Here is a 16,202-nt window from a genome sequence, read left to right on the forward strand (position 1 = left end):
ATATATATATATATATATATTCGTAATTCAGTGTTCCTTTTTCTTAAGGAGTACATAAAACACTGCCAAAAAATAAAATAAAAAATAAAAAGAGAGTACAGAAAATGCTACCTAAAAAAACAAAATAAAACAATCAAAATAAACTGATATACTCCAATGTAATACAACAATAACAAATTAAAATTGTCCAAAATACAGCATAGAGGAGGATGGTTGGGTGGGAGGAGGCCCACGGGGGATGGGAGGAGGAGTTAGCTGCTTTAGGTAAGGGAACATCATACCCATAACTCAAAGAAATATCCTAACCTAACCTAACCTAGCCTACCTTTAACCAGCTTTGCCTAACCTTTTCCTCATACACCTTTTTACCATACCTTACCTGGCCTTCCCTTTTCTGAGGTACTCTACCTCACCTAGGCAGATCTTACCTCACCTGCCCTAACTTTACCTTACCTTATTCTTATCAACCTAACCATTAGCAGCCTTCGTGTAGTCTTAGAATTACCGTTAGTGCATTCAACCCAGGGAAAGATTGAAAAGACCTATAAGAGATAAAACGTATAGAAAATTTGTTGGAGGTAGTAGACCAATGAGAGGTCAATCAACAGAAAAGTAGACAGAAAAATCTGTTAGAAGAAACAGGAGTTGGAAGTATTAGACCAATGAGAGATCAAGCAACAGAAAAGTAGACAGAAAATCTGTTAGCAGAAATTGGATTATTTCATGGAGTCAAATTGACCAAGATCGAGCTGGTGAAGTTATGACTGGCTTCGTACTGGAGGCACTCGGCTTGTGTCATTTGTACTATTTGCTGCTTCTTCGTCAGTATGTTTCGACCCTTATGTAACTATTCCCATCAGAATTCCTCTATCATTTACTCGTATTAACCTTGTTTTATTCATTTTTCGAACTGTGGTACTTCTATTCCAAGGCTACCAAATTTGATGCATATTCTGATAGTTCCTAGAGAGAGAGAGAGAAAGAGAGAGAGAGAGAGAGAGAGAGAGTTATAAACGACAAGACTTAAAGGATGATTTTACAAGAGAAAGTTCTTACAAGTTGCTTGAAAACAGAAAAAAAAACTTCCATTTAGATCAGAATTTTTAACAAGTTGAAAACCTTAGAACTAGGAGAGAACATACCATCACAGAGGAAGAAGATTGTCTGTAGCTAATTAGCAGGTATAATGGCTACCAATGAATCAATATAATTATTAGTACTATTCATTTAACCAAAACCTTTTATCAAACAGACCTGTCAGATTTTATGATATCAGGTTTGATTGATAACCTAAATTCTGTAGGTTAAAATTCACATCTAACATTTGATGTGTTATTTGCGAAGCTTGGCAGTTTTAAGACAAGTATTTGAAAGCCTTTTTTAAAACTAAGCTTTAGAATTTTTACCATCAAGAGACGTCAGGTCTGGTCTACATATGGTCATTGTTTGCCAGCCCCTTCCACAACGGTAAAATAGGGCTAAGTTAGCCTGGCAAACATGAAGTTCCCTATCTCCAGTCCATCTTGATAGATCACCGTTAGACCATTTAGCCTCACTCGACTATCCCTCACTAGTTCTAAAGGAACTATCCAACCTGTTCACTACATTTCTCTCTCTCTCTCTCTCTCTGCTATTTCACAACAGCAACGTGTGCTTGGGCAACTTTTAACGGTTTTCCTTAACGTCTCCGGTCTGTTTTTTTCCAAGGCAACAATGGCGAGATAAGGTTCGAGGCTTAACCTTAGTCTATACGATGGAAGGTGTACTTTCCTACATTGGTTTATAAGATCCACATCTTCCCAAGAGCGTAAAAACGGAATAAAAATCAGTTTTCTGTTCTATTAGTCTTAAGTGTGACCTTCCGTGTGTATATGCTTTAGACAAATCCACTAGACTCAGGAACTCAAGAACTTCTGCTAGAGCTATTTACTGAAAAACCATAAAAGAACCCGTTCTAGCACCATGACACAGGGTTTAAGAACTTTTAGTTTAGAGGGTTCCTCTAAGTCAGGTTTTGGCAGCCGTAAGTCTAACTTTCATGTTGCCTCATAGGCCTAGTAATCAGTTACGTACTCAAGTATCACCCTACAGCGTTCAAGCTTTATAAACTAAACTAACATGTAAACTCTTAGACCTATAATTTCAGTTGACTTAAAATATCTAGAAGATCCCCATCTGAAAAGGATCATACACCTTAAATTGATAGTCGAGATCGTGCATTTTATTTGCCAAAGCATTATAGGCCTAGCATCAATTTTCGAAGTTTCATTCCAAGCAAGATATTTCATGTAATCGTACAGCGAGTTGGTTTAACCATTTCAAAGTCCAAATTGCGTCTGTACTTTAAATCCCTCTTGAGAAGGCCTTTATGCTATTTTAAGTGTGCTATTCAATAGTCAGTAAGCCTTTTAAGCCTAGCGGTACAGTCTTGCTGTTCACTTTAGCAGAATCTATAGTGATCATATTTTGAGAGACTAGTATTTGTGGTGATAGAAGTTCTCTCGACGTGGTTCGAAGTCCGTCAAGCCGTTGGTCCCGTTGCTGAATAACCACCGGTTCCATGCAACGTAAAAACACCATACAAACAAACAAGACTGAATTCAATTTTTCAGGTTATGAAAAACTGCTTTTGAAAGATTTATAAACCCAGTTGCTTTTACAAACCGTTTACTTTTCAAGAGACTACAATAATATATTAGATATTTCAAAAAGCCAGATTACAAGATTCCTTTATTTCATATCCAGGAATTTAAAGCATTAAGGAAACATAAGTCTACATCCAAGCGTAGCGTTTTGACCAAAATGATTTTAAAATCAAAATTTCCTGAAGGCTTATCTACATTGCATCACAGGTCAGGAGGAAATAAAATTCTAACCAGAAATTCTAGAAGAACTCTAAAAAGCGTCTTTTGGCAAGCCAGGAGAAGTAACACCTTCAGTACTTTCTCTTCCTCTATAGTTCTGATCGCTTTATAATTCAGCAAAGCTTCCTCCCATAAAGTGTACGGTAGTCTATACTTTTTTCTCGACTTTATTGTCGAACTGGCAGACTGACCTGTAAGGAATTATATGCTACAGAAGGTCTTCCAAGGTTATTTTAACATTTTGACATTAACATTTAACACTCAAAATAAGCCACTATCCAGTTTTAAAAATAACTAACCTTTACTTTAATAAAAGCAAATCTGCATCGAAATATGAAGATTATGCTTTACTTCCACGGTAACTTGACATTTTAACCCTAACAATGTTAACATCAACTATGAAAAGTGAAAGTAAATTGCTATAGAGTAAAAAAATTCTTTAACCTTTACTTCATAAAAGCCAATTTGCATCTAAAAGATAATGTTTTACTTCTTACTAGACTGAATATAGGTTAAAAAATTTCTACGTTAACAAGTTAAATTTTAACATTAACTTACTGGTGAAATTAAACAATCTACTACAGAACTCTTCATATAACTCACCTTTACTTTACAGGAACCAATATGGATCTAAATATTAATTAGTTCAGATTATAAATATAACTAAACTAACGCTATATCTGAATATGGGTTTACTGTACTGCAAGAGTGATACGCTGTAGTATGCTTTGTGGTAGTTACTAATTGTTAACCAAGTAATACCTTGATGTATTTACTAATTTACTTAGTGGTAGTTACTAAAAGATTATTAACAAATTGAAAATTTATGACTGAAAACTCTAATCACATGAATATTATATTGCTTAGTCAAAATTTACTTTTATATAAACAATTAACAAGAGGCAAAATTTTATTAAACCCCGTATCTAATTCCGTAATTTAAAAACTCAATTCCCTTACTTCAAAAACCAGACAAGACAAAATCCTATTTAAAAAATCAAAGTTGCAAACCAAATTTGAAATAAAGAAAAAAAGCCGAAGACATTAATAGCTGTTGGCATTTTAGATCAGTTTAAGCCCCCGGGTAACCTGTCTAGGAGGGCCCTCGGGCCCTACTGTACAAGACAACGAGGGTTACCCCCACCCCATCAAGGGCGCCGCCCTGTCAGGGGTGGAGGTAAAAAAAAAAAAAAAAACCTTGAAAAAGTAGTTTTGAATGGAGGTGAAGTGGTGCTTTAATGGGGGCGAAAAAATAAAGAATAAATGGAAAGCTCTCACCTTTTAAGACTTCATTGTTGAAGTGTGAGTTCATGAATTTATTAGAAGTTTCTGGTAGTTCTCGTTAGGTCACTTTTCCAAAATTCTTATGTCACTTCAGATCAGTTTCTCGAAGGTTCCAACTACCTGGAAACAAAACCTGCTTTAGAAACGGGCCTGGAAATTTATGTAGTTACGTAGTTACAAGGAATTTGGCTAACTATAATAAAAAAAAACTAGAACTAAAGCTAACCTAGAACTAAAGCTAACTTGAGTTTAAGTAAACTTACTCAATAGTTAAATCTTAAAAGTATTAAAGTTTTACTATAACTATTTTAGGAAAAAAAAAAGGAGTAAGTTTTTACTACAACTAAACTTTAAGAAAGGAGAGTTTAATAAAAAATAATTTAGTCAATTCAAAATTTGGAACTAACAAGAAAACCTACAAGAAATGTTAAAGCCAAAAAAGTTCACATCTTAGTATAGTAAATCCAAGTACTTTTAACAGTAATAGGTCTGGTTAATGGACAACCCAAGGGGCAGTTAAACTTAGCTTTTAATAATCACTTTTCTTAACAGCGTTATGAACACCAGCAAATACGTATCGGGAAAACTCAGAAGACCACAAAATAGGAAGCAACAGGAACGCTTGTATGAAGTAGGGAAATGTGACCTAGGAGAACTTTACCTTTCAAAATAACTATCAAACTAACTCGTCAAAGTTATTGCCACTTTCAGGGAGTCTTAAATTTAACGTTTGAAGTCATAGTTGCTTAAATAGTTAACGGAAGTATCTTTAAACTCAATTTCATTTGCAATTAAATTTTTACAGCTGAAACAGACTAAAAATTAAATTCTTGCAACCAGATTGAATAAACAAAATTAATGAAAATGTTAGAATATGAAATACTTAGTTATAAAATATTAAATCATACTGTACAGATTACTATAAACTTTATTCCAATGACACTACCGTGAACGTACAATATAATCTGATAATTTAGAGAATTCATACCAAAAAAAAAACTGCTCCATCTTTAACAATAAACAAATATACTTCAACCGGAGAAAACAAAGTCTTAAAAAAATTAGAGAATAGAAGAAAAAAAAAATCATAAAAAAAAACCCTTCACACCAACGACGCAGAAGTACCAGGACTCGTAAAGAACACCATGACTCAAACGCCTTGCTTCTAAGAACGCACAAACTGAAAGCATAAAACAAAGTCTCCTTGAAATATCAGCTTTGGTCTTATTGATTCCTAAGCCAAGGATGTCGCAATCCGGAAGTGGATATGCAAGTTTTTTATATGTAGGTCATTTTCAAGGGTTCTAGAAAGTGACTGAAAAACCAAGTAACTTTCTTACGGTGAAAGTGAACGACTTTGTGGTTCTTGGAGTTAGTTTTTTCCTTATTATTACGTCTATATATCTTCAGTTATTATTATTATTATTATTATTATTATTATTATTATTTATTATTATTATTATTATTATTATTATTATGCTGAAAGAAAATCTTCGTTAATACAGGTCTTATTGAAAAGAATGCGTATTTCAGCCGCGTTTATTTAGTATAGAAGTTTCTCTGTTTTGATTACTGAATTTTCTTCTGTGCTCAAATTGGCAATTAAAACGCCAAATGGGGGATTCGTGTCTAAAACGTGGTATTTGTCAAATTGAATATATTATACAAAATGCAGTACAAATTGGATCTTAAGCCTAATCGACAGAAGATACTAAATGACTTATTCTGGATGCCCTTGCTCAGCCAGGGGGTGGCTCCTCTCTCTCTCTCTCTCTCTCTCTCTCTCTCTCGGCGTCAGTGACCCTGGTAGTTGTGACGCCAGATAACTCACAATCATTCAATCCCTCTCTCCTCTCTCTCTCTCTCTCTCTCTCTCTCTCTCTCCATGCAAAGTTTCATCTTTAAACCCAGGGGGACATCGTCGGGCATGTGTTGTGGGACTGAAATTCTTGCGGGAGTCCCACAGTATATATTTTAGTCTTTAGCGACGAATTCTGATTGGCTAATTGGCTCAACAGCTGTTCCCCTGTTTGTGGATTCCTCAAGATCATATTGTTTTTATGATTAAGCTGGCCTTATGCCAGCACGGACTCTTGCTCATAGAGCAGCCCGTAACATCAAAATCAGAGGTGGGGTCGTATGCAACACTGCAGAAGTTGCTCACACCGTCTCCGTGCAGGATTCTGATTGGTCTCCAGCCGTTTGGGGGATAGGGGGTTGGGGGGGGATGGGTTGCTCCGTATTATCAATTCCCGAGTTCTTTTATTCTTATAATTGCTTTTGTATAAATTGGGTTAGAATTCTTCTCATGTTAAATATTTGCTTTTCATTACTTTTTTATTTTTATTTTATTTTATTTATTTATTTATTTATTTATTTATTTATTTATTTATTTATTTATTTATTTATTTATTTATTTTTGCCTGGAATGTTTTGAATTTTGTAGGCGGGTATAGCAGCATGCTGCTACACTCCATTTGATGTGTATCAATGAACTTTTTGAATTTTGAATTTTGATTTTTATAACAAATATAGAAGCTCTTTGCTCTTTTTCTTTCTCCTGTGGGAGTGACATTTTCCATCACGATCTTCTTAATGGCGGTGTCGATGACCTAAGTTGTTGTGACGCCACGGTACTTTTTACATCAATCAATCAATCTTCTTAATGGCGTTCTCCTCCTTCCGGTACTTCTTCGAGTGCATGAAGGCCTTGTAGTATATATAAGGTGATGGTGTCTTTTTTTTCTTCTTCTCCTTATTCTTCTTCAGGTACCTACGTCTTTATTATGATACCATTTCTCAAGGTTAATAATATTATACTACCCGTTATTTACGAGGACTTGGGAAGAAGCTCTAATTCTTGATGCGTGTCCTGTCAGGCGGAACGATTAAACAAACAAATAAACAAACATGTAAACAAACAAGTAAACAATGCTGAAAAAATGGAGAATATAAGCATAACAAAACCCAGCTGAAGTCAAATAAAGCAAAAAAAAAAAAAAAAAAAAAAAAAAACGAAGATTTTTCTCCAAGTTCATCAACAGGCAAGGAGTGTTAGTAATTATGAATTCCGCCGTTAAATACAACCTTAAATTAACTGCTAGAAAATAACATAATTAACCGAGAAAAGTATTTTTTGGCTGCATGTAAATCTTGCAAAGAAATCCTTTATATTCTTCATACTAGTATATGTAAGCCTCATTATCATAATGCTTATGCACTCTCGAATGTTTTGTCCGCATGCTTGTATGAATGCTTGCGTATGGAAAGTATCTTATTATCATAAATAGAAATAATAACCGCCTGTGGTTATGAATGAATATTTGATGGAAATATTACGTTTTTAACTCTTATACATATGTATACGTATACGTGTGTGCGAATGCTTTTGGCGTTGAAATTATTCTTTTATATTTATAATAAATACACATGTGCTTACGTGTGGCCATATGTTTATGCTACATGATATATGAATATTACTTTGTAGAACTATAGCCTAAACAAAAACCTTTTTGGTTTCAATTCGCCTTTCGTGTTTTATTTACAAAACGAATGACGTTCAAAAGACGAAAGAGTAAAACGGAGAAAACTTTTATTTTTACAGGCTAAATATTCGTTTACATTCCTCTCGTAGTCTGGCATTTAACTATATCCTAAACAAAGCCTTCTTAATGTCAATTTTCCTTCCGTGTTTTATTCACAAAACGAATGACGTTAAAAGGACAGAATAGTAAAATGAAGACAACTTTTATTTTTACGATTTAAAAAATCGTATACATTCCTCTCGCGCTGCGATACTAATGCCCTCTATCGGCGGTTTTCGGCAGGAGAGAAGATGAGTTTCCCTTGTCTCCCGTCTACGTTATCCTTGGCGGAAGAATTATAGCGCCGACGAAAGCTAAATTCACGTTTGGTTTGGTAAACTACGTATGAGGTTAGGTGGTGGTGTGTAGAAGAGGTGTGACGTCGTGTTGGTTTCGTTACGTTTGCAGGCTTCGTTAGTTTCTAAGATTTTGTGTTGATTATGTAAGTTGGTGCATTTTTAAGTATTTTAGGGTTTTATTCAAGTGTCTTGTAAAAGCGCCTCAGTGGCGTGGTTGGTATGGCGTTTGCTTCCCAGCTCGGTGGTCGGGGGTTATTTTCTCGGCCATTCCATTGAGTAGTGAGAGATGTGTATTTCTGGTGATAGTTCACTCTCGACGTTGTTCGGAAGTAATGTAAAGCAGTTGGTCCCGTTGCTGAATAACTTTACACTGGTTCCATGCAACGTAAAAACACCATACAAACAGTCTTGTAAACTTTGAAGTGTATATTTAAGTTCTCAACTGTTTTCAGGAATTTGTGATAATTCAATTATCTTTACGTTGCAGATGAATAAAACTTTCATTAATTAAGTCAAGTTACAGAAAAGTACTGCTGATCTTTCAGTGATTAAAGTGGTTTAGGAGTATTTTTAACGTGTATTTGGAAGTTTCATTGAGTTCTTAGAATTTTATTAATGACTTAAAGCGATTTAAGTGGCTTTGCGGTATTTCTACAGAAGCAGTCCGCACGGACTGCAAGGAACGTAACTCCGGATAAGACATCCATTAGGTGTTGGGGCGTCCAATGTATTTCGCTGTTTAGTACTGGCCCCGGGAGTGTTAATTAGTCGTCCGAATAAATATTACTTAAAATTCTTTAGTAGGTAAAACTTCATAGAAAAACCGCAACTGTCATAGTGAAGGCGGCCGCGGGTAAGTACCCTAGATCTACCAACTTTTTAAAGGTTGTTTAGCTCAGTAGGTTTGTTTTAGCCTCAGTTACGTTATTGGATGTTGTTTAGCCCTCAGTTACGTTATTGGATGTTTTTAGGCCTCAGTTACGTTATTGTGTTTGTTTAGCCTCAGTTACGTTATTGGATGTTGTTGAGCCTCAGTTTCGTTACTTTATTGGATGTTGTTTACCTCCGTTACGTTATTGGATTGTTGTTTAGCCTCGTTACGTTTTTGGTGATTTGCTTTGTTTAGGCCTCGTTACGGTTATTGGGATGTTTTTTAGGCCTTTCGTTACGTTTTGGGATGTTTGTTTAGCCCCCCCCCCCTCGTTACGGAATTGGATTGGTTGTTTAGCCTTTCGTTAATACTGAATTGATTTTGTTAGCCCCTCGTTACGGAATTGGGATGTTTGTTTACCTTCGGGTACGAATTGGGATTGTTTGTTTAGGCCTCGTTACCGGAATTGGGATGTTGTTTTAGCCTCGTTACGGAATTGGGATTGTTGTTTAGGAGCCTCGTTTACGGAATTGGATGTTGTTTAGCCTCGTTACGGTATTGGGATGTTGTTTAGCCTCGTTACGGAATTGGATGTTGTTTAGCCTCGTTACGGAATTGGATGTTGTTTAGCCTCGTTACGGAATTGGATGTTGTTTAGCCTCGTTACGGAATTGGATGTTGTTTAGCCTCGTTACGGGATTGGATGTTGTTTAGCCTCGTTACGGAATTGGATGTTGTTTAGCCTCGTTACGGAATTGGGATGTTGTTTAGCCTCGTTACGGAATGGATGGGATGTTGGTTTGTACCCTCGTTACGGAAATGGGATGTTGTTTAGCCTCGTTACGGAATTTTGAATGGTTAACCTAATATAATACTCTGAAATATCAGATTGTTTCGGAATTTAATAAGTGGCTTTTAGAAAAGCTTATTAATTACTAATTTGGAATTTGTTAGAATCCTGTTTAGTTTGAAAATATTTGTTTTTCCAGATTAAAATGGTCCCAGATGACTAAATTGGTTCCAGATTAAACCGGTGGAGAGGCTTCTGATACTGGAGTACTGGAATATTGGAGTGGGCACTTGAGGACGTAACGTATATTTAATATTCAATTAAAACTGAGTAAATTTCTAGTTTTGGTATATCGATTATAATCCTCCTTCATAATAATTCATACTAATCACCCAATCATTCATACTAATCGCCCAATCCATTCTCATAATCTTATCCCCTCCCCTGATGGGGCGGCGCCTCTGATGGGGTGGGGGTATTCCCTTTGTCTTAGTTGTAGTAGAGCCTTCGGGCTCTACTACACGATTGCGAGGGATTATTTTTAAACTGAAAACTATAATTCTTCAGTAAGTCTATGGTGGTAAGGTTTGTAAGGCTTTGCTTAAATTTCTTTTAATATTTGACGTGGCTTAAATTAAACTTTTAATATTTGACGTGGCTTAAATTTAACTTAAAGAATTAATGCAGGATTTGATTTAATTTGCGTAAGTTTATCAATGTAAAGTACGAATTAATGAATTTGTGTAAGTTTACAAATTTAAATTAAAAGTTCTTTCAATTTAACGTAGCTTAAATTTATTTAATGTAAAGTACGAATGAATGAACTGGCGTAAGTTACATAAATTTAAATTAACGTGCTTTCAACTTAGTGTTTAGATTTTAATTAACAATTTTAAAATGTTAAATTTAGCTTGGCTAAAACTTAGTTGCTTCGGTTTAAAATTGGTTTAATGTGGCTTCAATTTAACGTCACTTAATTTAACTAAAAATTTATTGAGCTTCATTAATGTGAAGTACGAATGAATTAGCTCTTCAATTTAACGTGGCTTTCAATTTAACTTATAAAAAAGACTAAATAATTTTATATAATTTGTATAAAGCTTTTAATGAAAAATAGGAATGAATTTGCTCTTATCTAAATTTATTTTACGTGAATCTAGTTAACGTCAATTTAGTTAACGTAAATTTTGAATTTTCACCTTAGATTTAATCTTGTCAGGAGACTATTTCCTATTATCAGTCTACTTTGAGCTATAGTACTCTTCTTATCAAACTTAGTATTTATTCCACTTTGAGTTTTTATTCCACTTTTTGAGTTCTTATTCCATTTCTTTAATTTCAATTTTTTTTGTTTTAAATTAAATATTCAATTTTACTAGTTAACTTTGAAGTTTGGTATAGCTTTTTAGCTTTGGTAAGTTTGATTTAGCTTTGTCAAGTCTGATTTTGCATTATTTATTTTAGCTGGTGTTAATATAGCCTTTTAACTTTCTTTGTCAAGTGTTAGTGAATTAACCTAAGTCTTGTTGTGTAAGTTTTAATCAGTTTAGTTAGAATAAAGAATTAATCATAAGGCAATCCTCCAGATTTTAACCCTTAAAGTAACCCTTAAAGTATAGGGTTAATGTAAGTTTTTAATATAAACATTCATATGTCTGCAGTAGACATATCAAGCAATATACCTAAATGTCCAAGCACAGATTTGTCTTTATACCAATTTCTGAAGTAAGATTTTCTTGCAGGTGAATCCAGGGGGAAAGGTTGACTACACGTTCATACTGTCTTGAAAGCGTTAAGGCACGAGAATTCTCCCAGGAAATGGCTTACCACAACGCTAATAAGTCTTGAAAGCGACAAAATCGCTAGAATTAGTCGCGAATATTAGTCTTCAAAGGATTCTCTAGTGCTTGTGCACCAGTGCTATTAAGCATGACATCTTAGTTTGGCCGTCTAAAGTTCTTGAGAACTGATGGTAATAAATCTTTTAATTATATTTAATATACAGTTTATGGTTTATTTGTCCTGGTTAAATCTGAAATTGTATTTTAGTGGCGCTATATTCCAAAATTAAATATTTTTGGTTCTAAAGTGGGGTTAGCCTAACCACTAACAGAATCTAAAGATAGAGGTAAGGAAGTTTTCTATTGACAAAGAAAATTATTCTTGCAAATTAGTCCATACGTGACTATAGATAGTAACAATTTAGAGGTAATGGTCCTTGTCAGCGGTATGTTTGTCTAGAATTAACTTATACGCTACTAGGTGATCACTGCATCTTACCATGAACTTGTGAATATATGGAGAAAAAATTTATTTTTAATCTATTTCGAAGTGGTCTGGCTTAAATCTTAAATTCCTCCACTTAAGGGAAGGTTAAATTGGAGAGATTTAATTTAAGGGAAAGTTAAATTGGAGAGATTTAATTTAAGGGAAAGTTAAATTGGAGAGATTTAATTTAAGGGAAAGTTAAATTGGAGAGATTTAATTTAAGGGAAGGTTAAATTGGAGGGAGATTTGATTAAAGGGAGGGTTAATTTGGAGGGAAAGGATTTAATTGAGGTTAAATTGGAGGAGATTAATTGAAGGTTAAATTGGAGGGAGATTTTAATTGAAGGTTTAAATTGGAGGGAAAGGATTTAATTGAAGGTTTAAAGGGTTTGGAGGAGAGTTAATTGAAGGTTAAATTGGAGGGAGATTTAATTGAAGGTTAAATTGGAGGGAGATTTAATTGAAGGTTAAATTGGAGGGAGATTTAATTGAAGGTTAAATTGGAGGGAGATTTAAGAACTTGGAAGGAAAGGATTTAATTGAAGGTGGGGGATTTGAAGAAAGGGAGGGTTTAATTGAAGGAAAAGTACATTAAGAGATCTTTAATTGAAGGAAAGGTTAAATTGGAGAGATTTAATTGAAGGAAAGGTTAAATTGGAGAGATTTAATTGAAGGAAAGGTTAAATTGGAGAGATTTATTGAAGGAAAGGTTAAATTGGAGATTTATTGAAGGAAAGGTTAAATTGGAGAGATTTAATTGAAGGAAAGGTTAAATTGGAGAGATTTAATTGAAGGAAAGGTTAAATTGGAGAGATTTAATTTGTTAAGGCAAGGTTAAATTGGAGAGAGAATTTAATTGAAAGGAAAGGTTAAATTGAGGAGATTTAATGAATTGAAAGGAAAGGTTAAATTGGAGAGATTTAATTTGAAGTAGTGTGTCTAGCTTGTACAAATCTTTGTTCCTTATTTTCCACGTGAGAAAGATTAGAAAATGGTGAGTTTTCAGTGTTGGTGTCTTGAAAACACACTGACGTCATATTTTGACACTTGAGGAAAGGTCGGTTTGAAGAGGCATGAAGTTTGTTAGTATAACTAGGTAGAGGCTTCTGATATAAATGCATTAGATTCGGGAAAACTTAGTTATGGGTTGAATTAAAACATTTTATGGGTTTAGTGCTTTAAAATTTAACTAAAAGGGATAGTATGTCTAAACTACTTCACACTAGCATAAAAAAAATCCAGGAATGATTTTTCAATTTGAGTGTAAAGGCAGGTAGAAGTAGCCTAAAGGAATTTTAATCTCCTGTTGAAGCATAAAATGGTAAGAGTAAGTTCTGAGATTAGTCTTCGTGATAGCTAATGCGGTAGCTTTGTATACTTATAATTTAGGGCTGAACAAACTGGAAATTTTTTAGTTTACCAGATATAGGTGTATCAAACTTTCATTTAAATTAAACCTTAAAATCTGGTCGGAAGTTTGTTCAAGGTAACTAATATGTGGCTCTTAAGAGAATGGCCCCCAAAAATCAATTTCCTGGATGTATGTAAAGCCCCACATAAAGGTTCGTATGGTGTCTTGATTTTTAATTCAACATTGGGATTTAACTCCTTTTTAAATGTGGTTACCAAGATGGAGGTAACATAGCTACATCTGATTGCAGTTTGGTGAGAGATTATTACTGGGTCACGAAGTTAATTTTAGAAATGGCTGAAGTTCTTTGACATTACTGTTCTTGGGTTTTCTTGGGTTCAGTGGTGACTTCAGCACTGGTAGTATGTTTTAGAATATACCGAATACCTTGACACTTTGGTTTTAGCGGTAACTTTAGTATGGGAAGTACACGTTTTGGAACATTGATGTTCTTGAGACACTGTTGTTGGTTTTTTTATCTTCAGTACTGAAATCTAATATACAACGTGCTGAAGTTCTTAAACTATTGTTCTTGGGTTCATAGGTAACTTGAGCACTGGTAGTTACTAAATACCTTGACAGTTTTAGGTTTTTGTGGTAACTTAAATACTGGAAGTACGTTTTAGAACATTGAAGTTCCTGATAGTGGAGTTCTAGGTTTTTCTATCTTTAGTACCGGAATAATTTATATATATAACGTTGGGACTTCGTCTTTAGAACCTCTATGCACAAGTTCACTCGTTAATAATACTTTGATAGTTTTAATTCGAGAACGAGCGGAATTACAATGTTTGGTAGTTTAGCTTTTGGCTGTTCGGTAGCGTGATGGAAGCATGTGGCTTTTATAATATTTAGGACGGTGAAATGTAACTCTCTCTCTCTCTCTCTCTCTCTCTCTCTCTCTCTCTCTCTCTCTCTCTCTCCATTTGAGTGTGCACTTCAATTCTGTAGGTTAGCAAATTCTGGAGGTTAATTTACATTGCTCAGCCTGGAGTCATATATTGTTCTAAGTCTCTCTCTCTCTTCTCTCTCTCTCTCTCTCTCTCTCTCTCTCTCTGAGCGCTCCCAACTCATTGCAGACATTCTGGCAAAATTTCGAAAGCAAATCCGGATTCTTTCCCCAATTCAATATTGGCCTTTGTCTAATTACTCAATATTAGTGAGAACTGTGTGGATCCGTGCGTGTGTGCGCGCGCGCATGGGCGGTCGTTTGCAGGAACGCATAAAGAAAGCTCTAACACACACAAAAAAAAACGCAGTGAGATAAGGATACTCTTGGAATCCTTTCATAATGCATCTTTCATTCCTAAAACCCGAAGTAAGCAGTTTTTTGACAGATACGAGATAGTTAATCTATTCCATTCAAGATTACAAAGTTATTTTTTTTTTTTTTTAAGCAGAGGCGTTTAGTGATTACGCCCACAGCATCTTGTCCTTGAAAAAAAAACATTTAAATAATTCGTAATTAATTTTTTTGGGGGGGAAGGGGGACGGGCGTTGGGTGTTTGAAGGAATAAATATAATAGGATAGTTTCTTAAAGCATCTTTATATTGGAAGGTAATTTATACATACGAACAATCACATTACTAATTGTAGGAATTAAGGTCAATTTTGGTAATAACGACAATTTGGTAATTTTTTTTCCGTGTGCGTGCATACAAGAATTCTAATAACAATTAAGTATTACCATTACGTACAAATTACGTACAAATTCATCCAAACAGGTGCTGACACATAGTACACATAAACTGGCAATAGATACACAACAAGGCATGATCCAACCTCCAGCAAACTCGAGCGCGAAAGTTAAAATACGCTCTATTTATTAGAAATAATTATTCTGTACTGTTTAACATGAGCATTGTTTATATTTTATATTTTCATTTTAATAAATAAATCATAAATATCCTAAAATTCCTGTATCTTTAACTCAACGCGAAACACTTTTTTTCAGATTTTTTTTTTCTTCTTCTTCTCCATAGGGCTCTCCTACTCCCCCACCAACAACAACAAAGTAGTTTGTAGGCTTACTCCACGAGTAAGCAAAAAGTAGCAATAGATACACAGGAATCGCAACTGTTGTTATTAAGACTGGCGGTGATTTATCTGTCAAAAGTTTAGGATAGGCGATGGCTTGGAAGGATACCCTTGTTTAGGATACTAACTTTTTGATCTCTGAAGGAACAGGTGGTCCAGAGTTTTTTTTTTTTTTTTTTTTGGGGGGGGGGGGGGGAAGGGGAGGGAGTTTTTGCTTTGTAGGTTGTAAAGGAAAGAGAGAGAGGAGAGGAAGTTGTGTATTTTGTTTTAAGGCTCGTTTGCTTGTTTTTAGTCTTCTCTCTCTCTCTCTCTCTCTCTCTCTCTCTCTCTCTCTCTCTCTCTACTACTACTACTACTACTACTACTACCACTGAAGATTCTATAGGAAGTAAATGCCTCGGTTCAATAACACTCTCTCTCTCTCTCTCTCTCTCTCTCTCTCTCTCTCTCTCTCTCTCTCTCTCTCTCCGAAAATTGGTATTCCATTTTACTGAAGTTTACATAGGATTAATTGCCTTAATTTTCCATACAAAAGTGTTGCATTCTTTCAAATAATAATAATAATAATAATAATAATAATAATAATAATGATAATGATAATGATAATGATAATAATAATAATTAATAATTATTAATAATTATTCTTAATTATATTGACTTAAAAAAAAAACAAGGCATACCCCACTATCTTGCGTATTTCAAACCCCTTTGACAGTTAATAGTGACGGCCTCGGTGACCTAAGTTGTTATGACGCCATGGTACATTTTTGCTTCAATCAATCAATCAATCAGT

At 34.6% G+C, this 16,202-nt stretch overlaps 2 long non-coding RNA genes across 3 annotated transcripts; one reads left to right on the forward strand and one right to left on the reverse strand.

The window, feature by feature from the left end:
* Positions 1–2,650: 2,650 nt before the first annotated feature.
* Positions 2,651–5,392, reverse strand: LOC135213827 (uncharacterized). The gene is made up of 3 exons (XR_010314224.1): positions 5,257–5,392; positions 4,143–4,268; positions 2,651–3,055 (listed from the first exon to the last, which is right to left on the reverse strand). It is a non-coding gene; the product is annotated as an uncharacterized LOC135213827 (long non-coding RNA).
* A 2,643-nt stretch (positions 5,393–8,035) lies between these two features.
* On the forward strand, positions 8,036–11,696 carry LOC135213557 (uncharacterized). Of its 2 annotated transcripts, none has more exons than XR_010314164.1 (3): positions 8,036–8,174; positions 9,892–10,022; positions 11,435–11,696. It is a non-coding gene; the product is annotated as an uncharacterized LOC135213557 (long non-coding RNA). The 2 variants fall into 2 exon arrangements; XR_010314165.1 differs by having other exon boundaries at positions 9,892–9,990.
* The last annotated feature ends 4,506 nt before the right edge of the window (positions 11,697–16,202 follow it).

The sequence above is a fragment of the Macrobrachium nipponense genome, chromosome 43 (genome assembly GCF_015104395.2).
Source record: "Macrobrachium nipponense isolate FS-2020 chromosome 43, ASM1510439v2, whole genome shotgun sequence".
NCBI lineage: Eukaryota > Metazoa > Arthropoda > Malacostraca > Decapoda > Palaemonidae > Macrobrachium > Macrobrachium nipponense.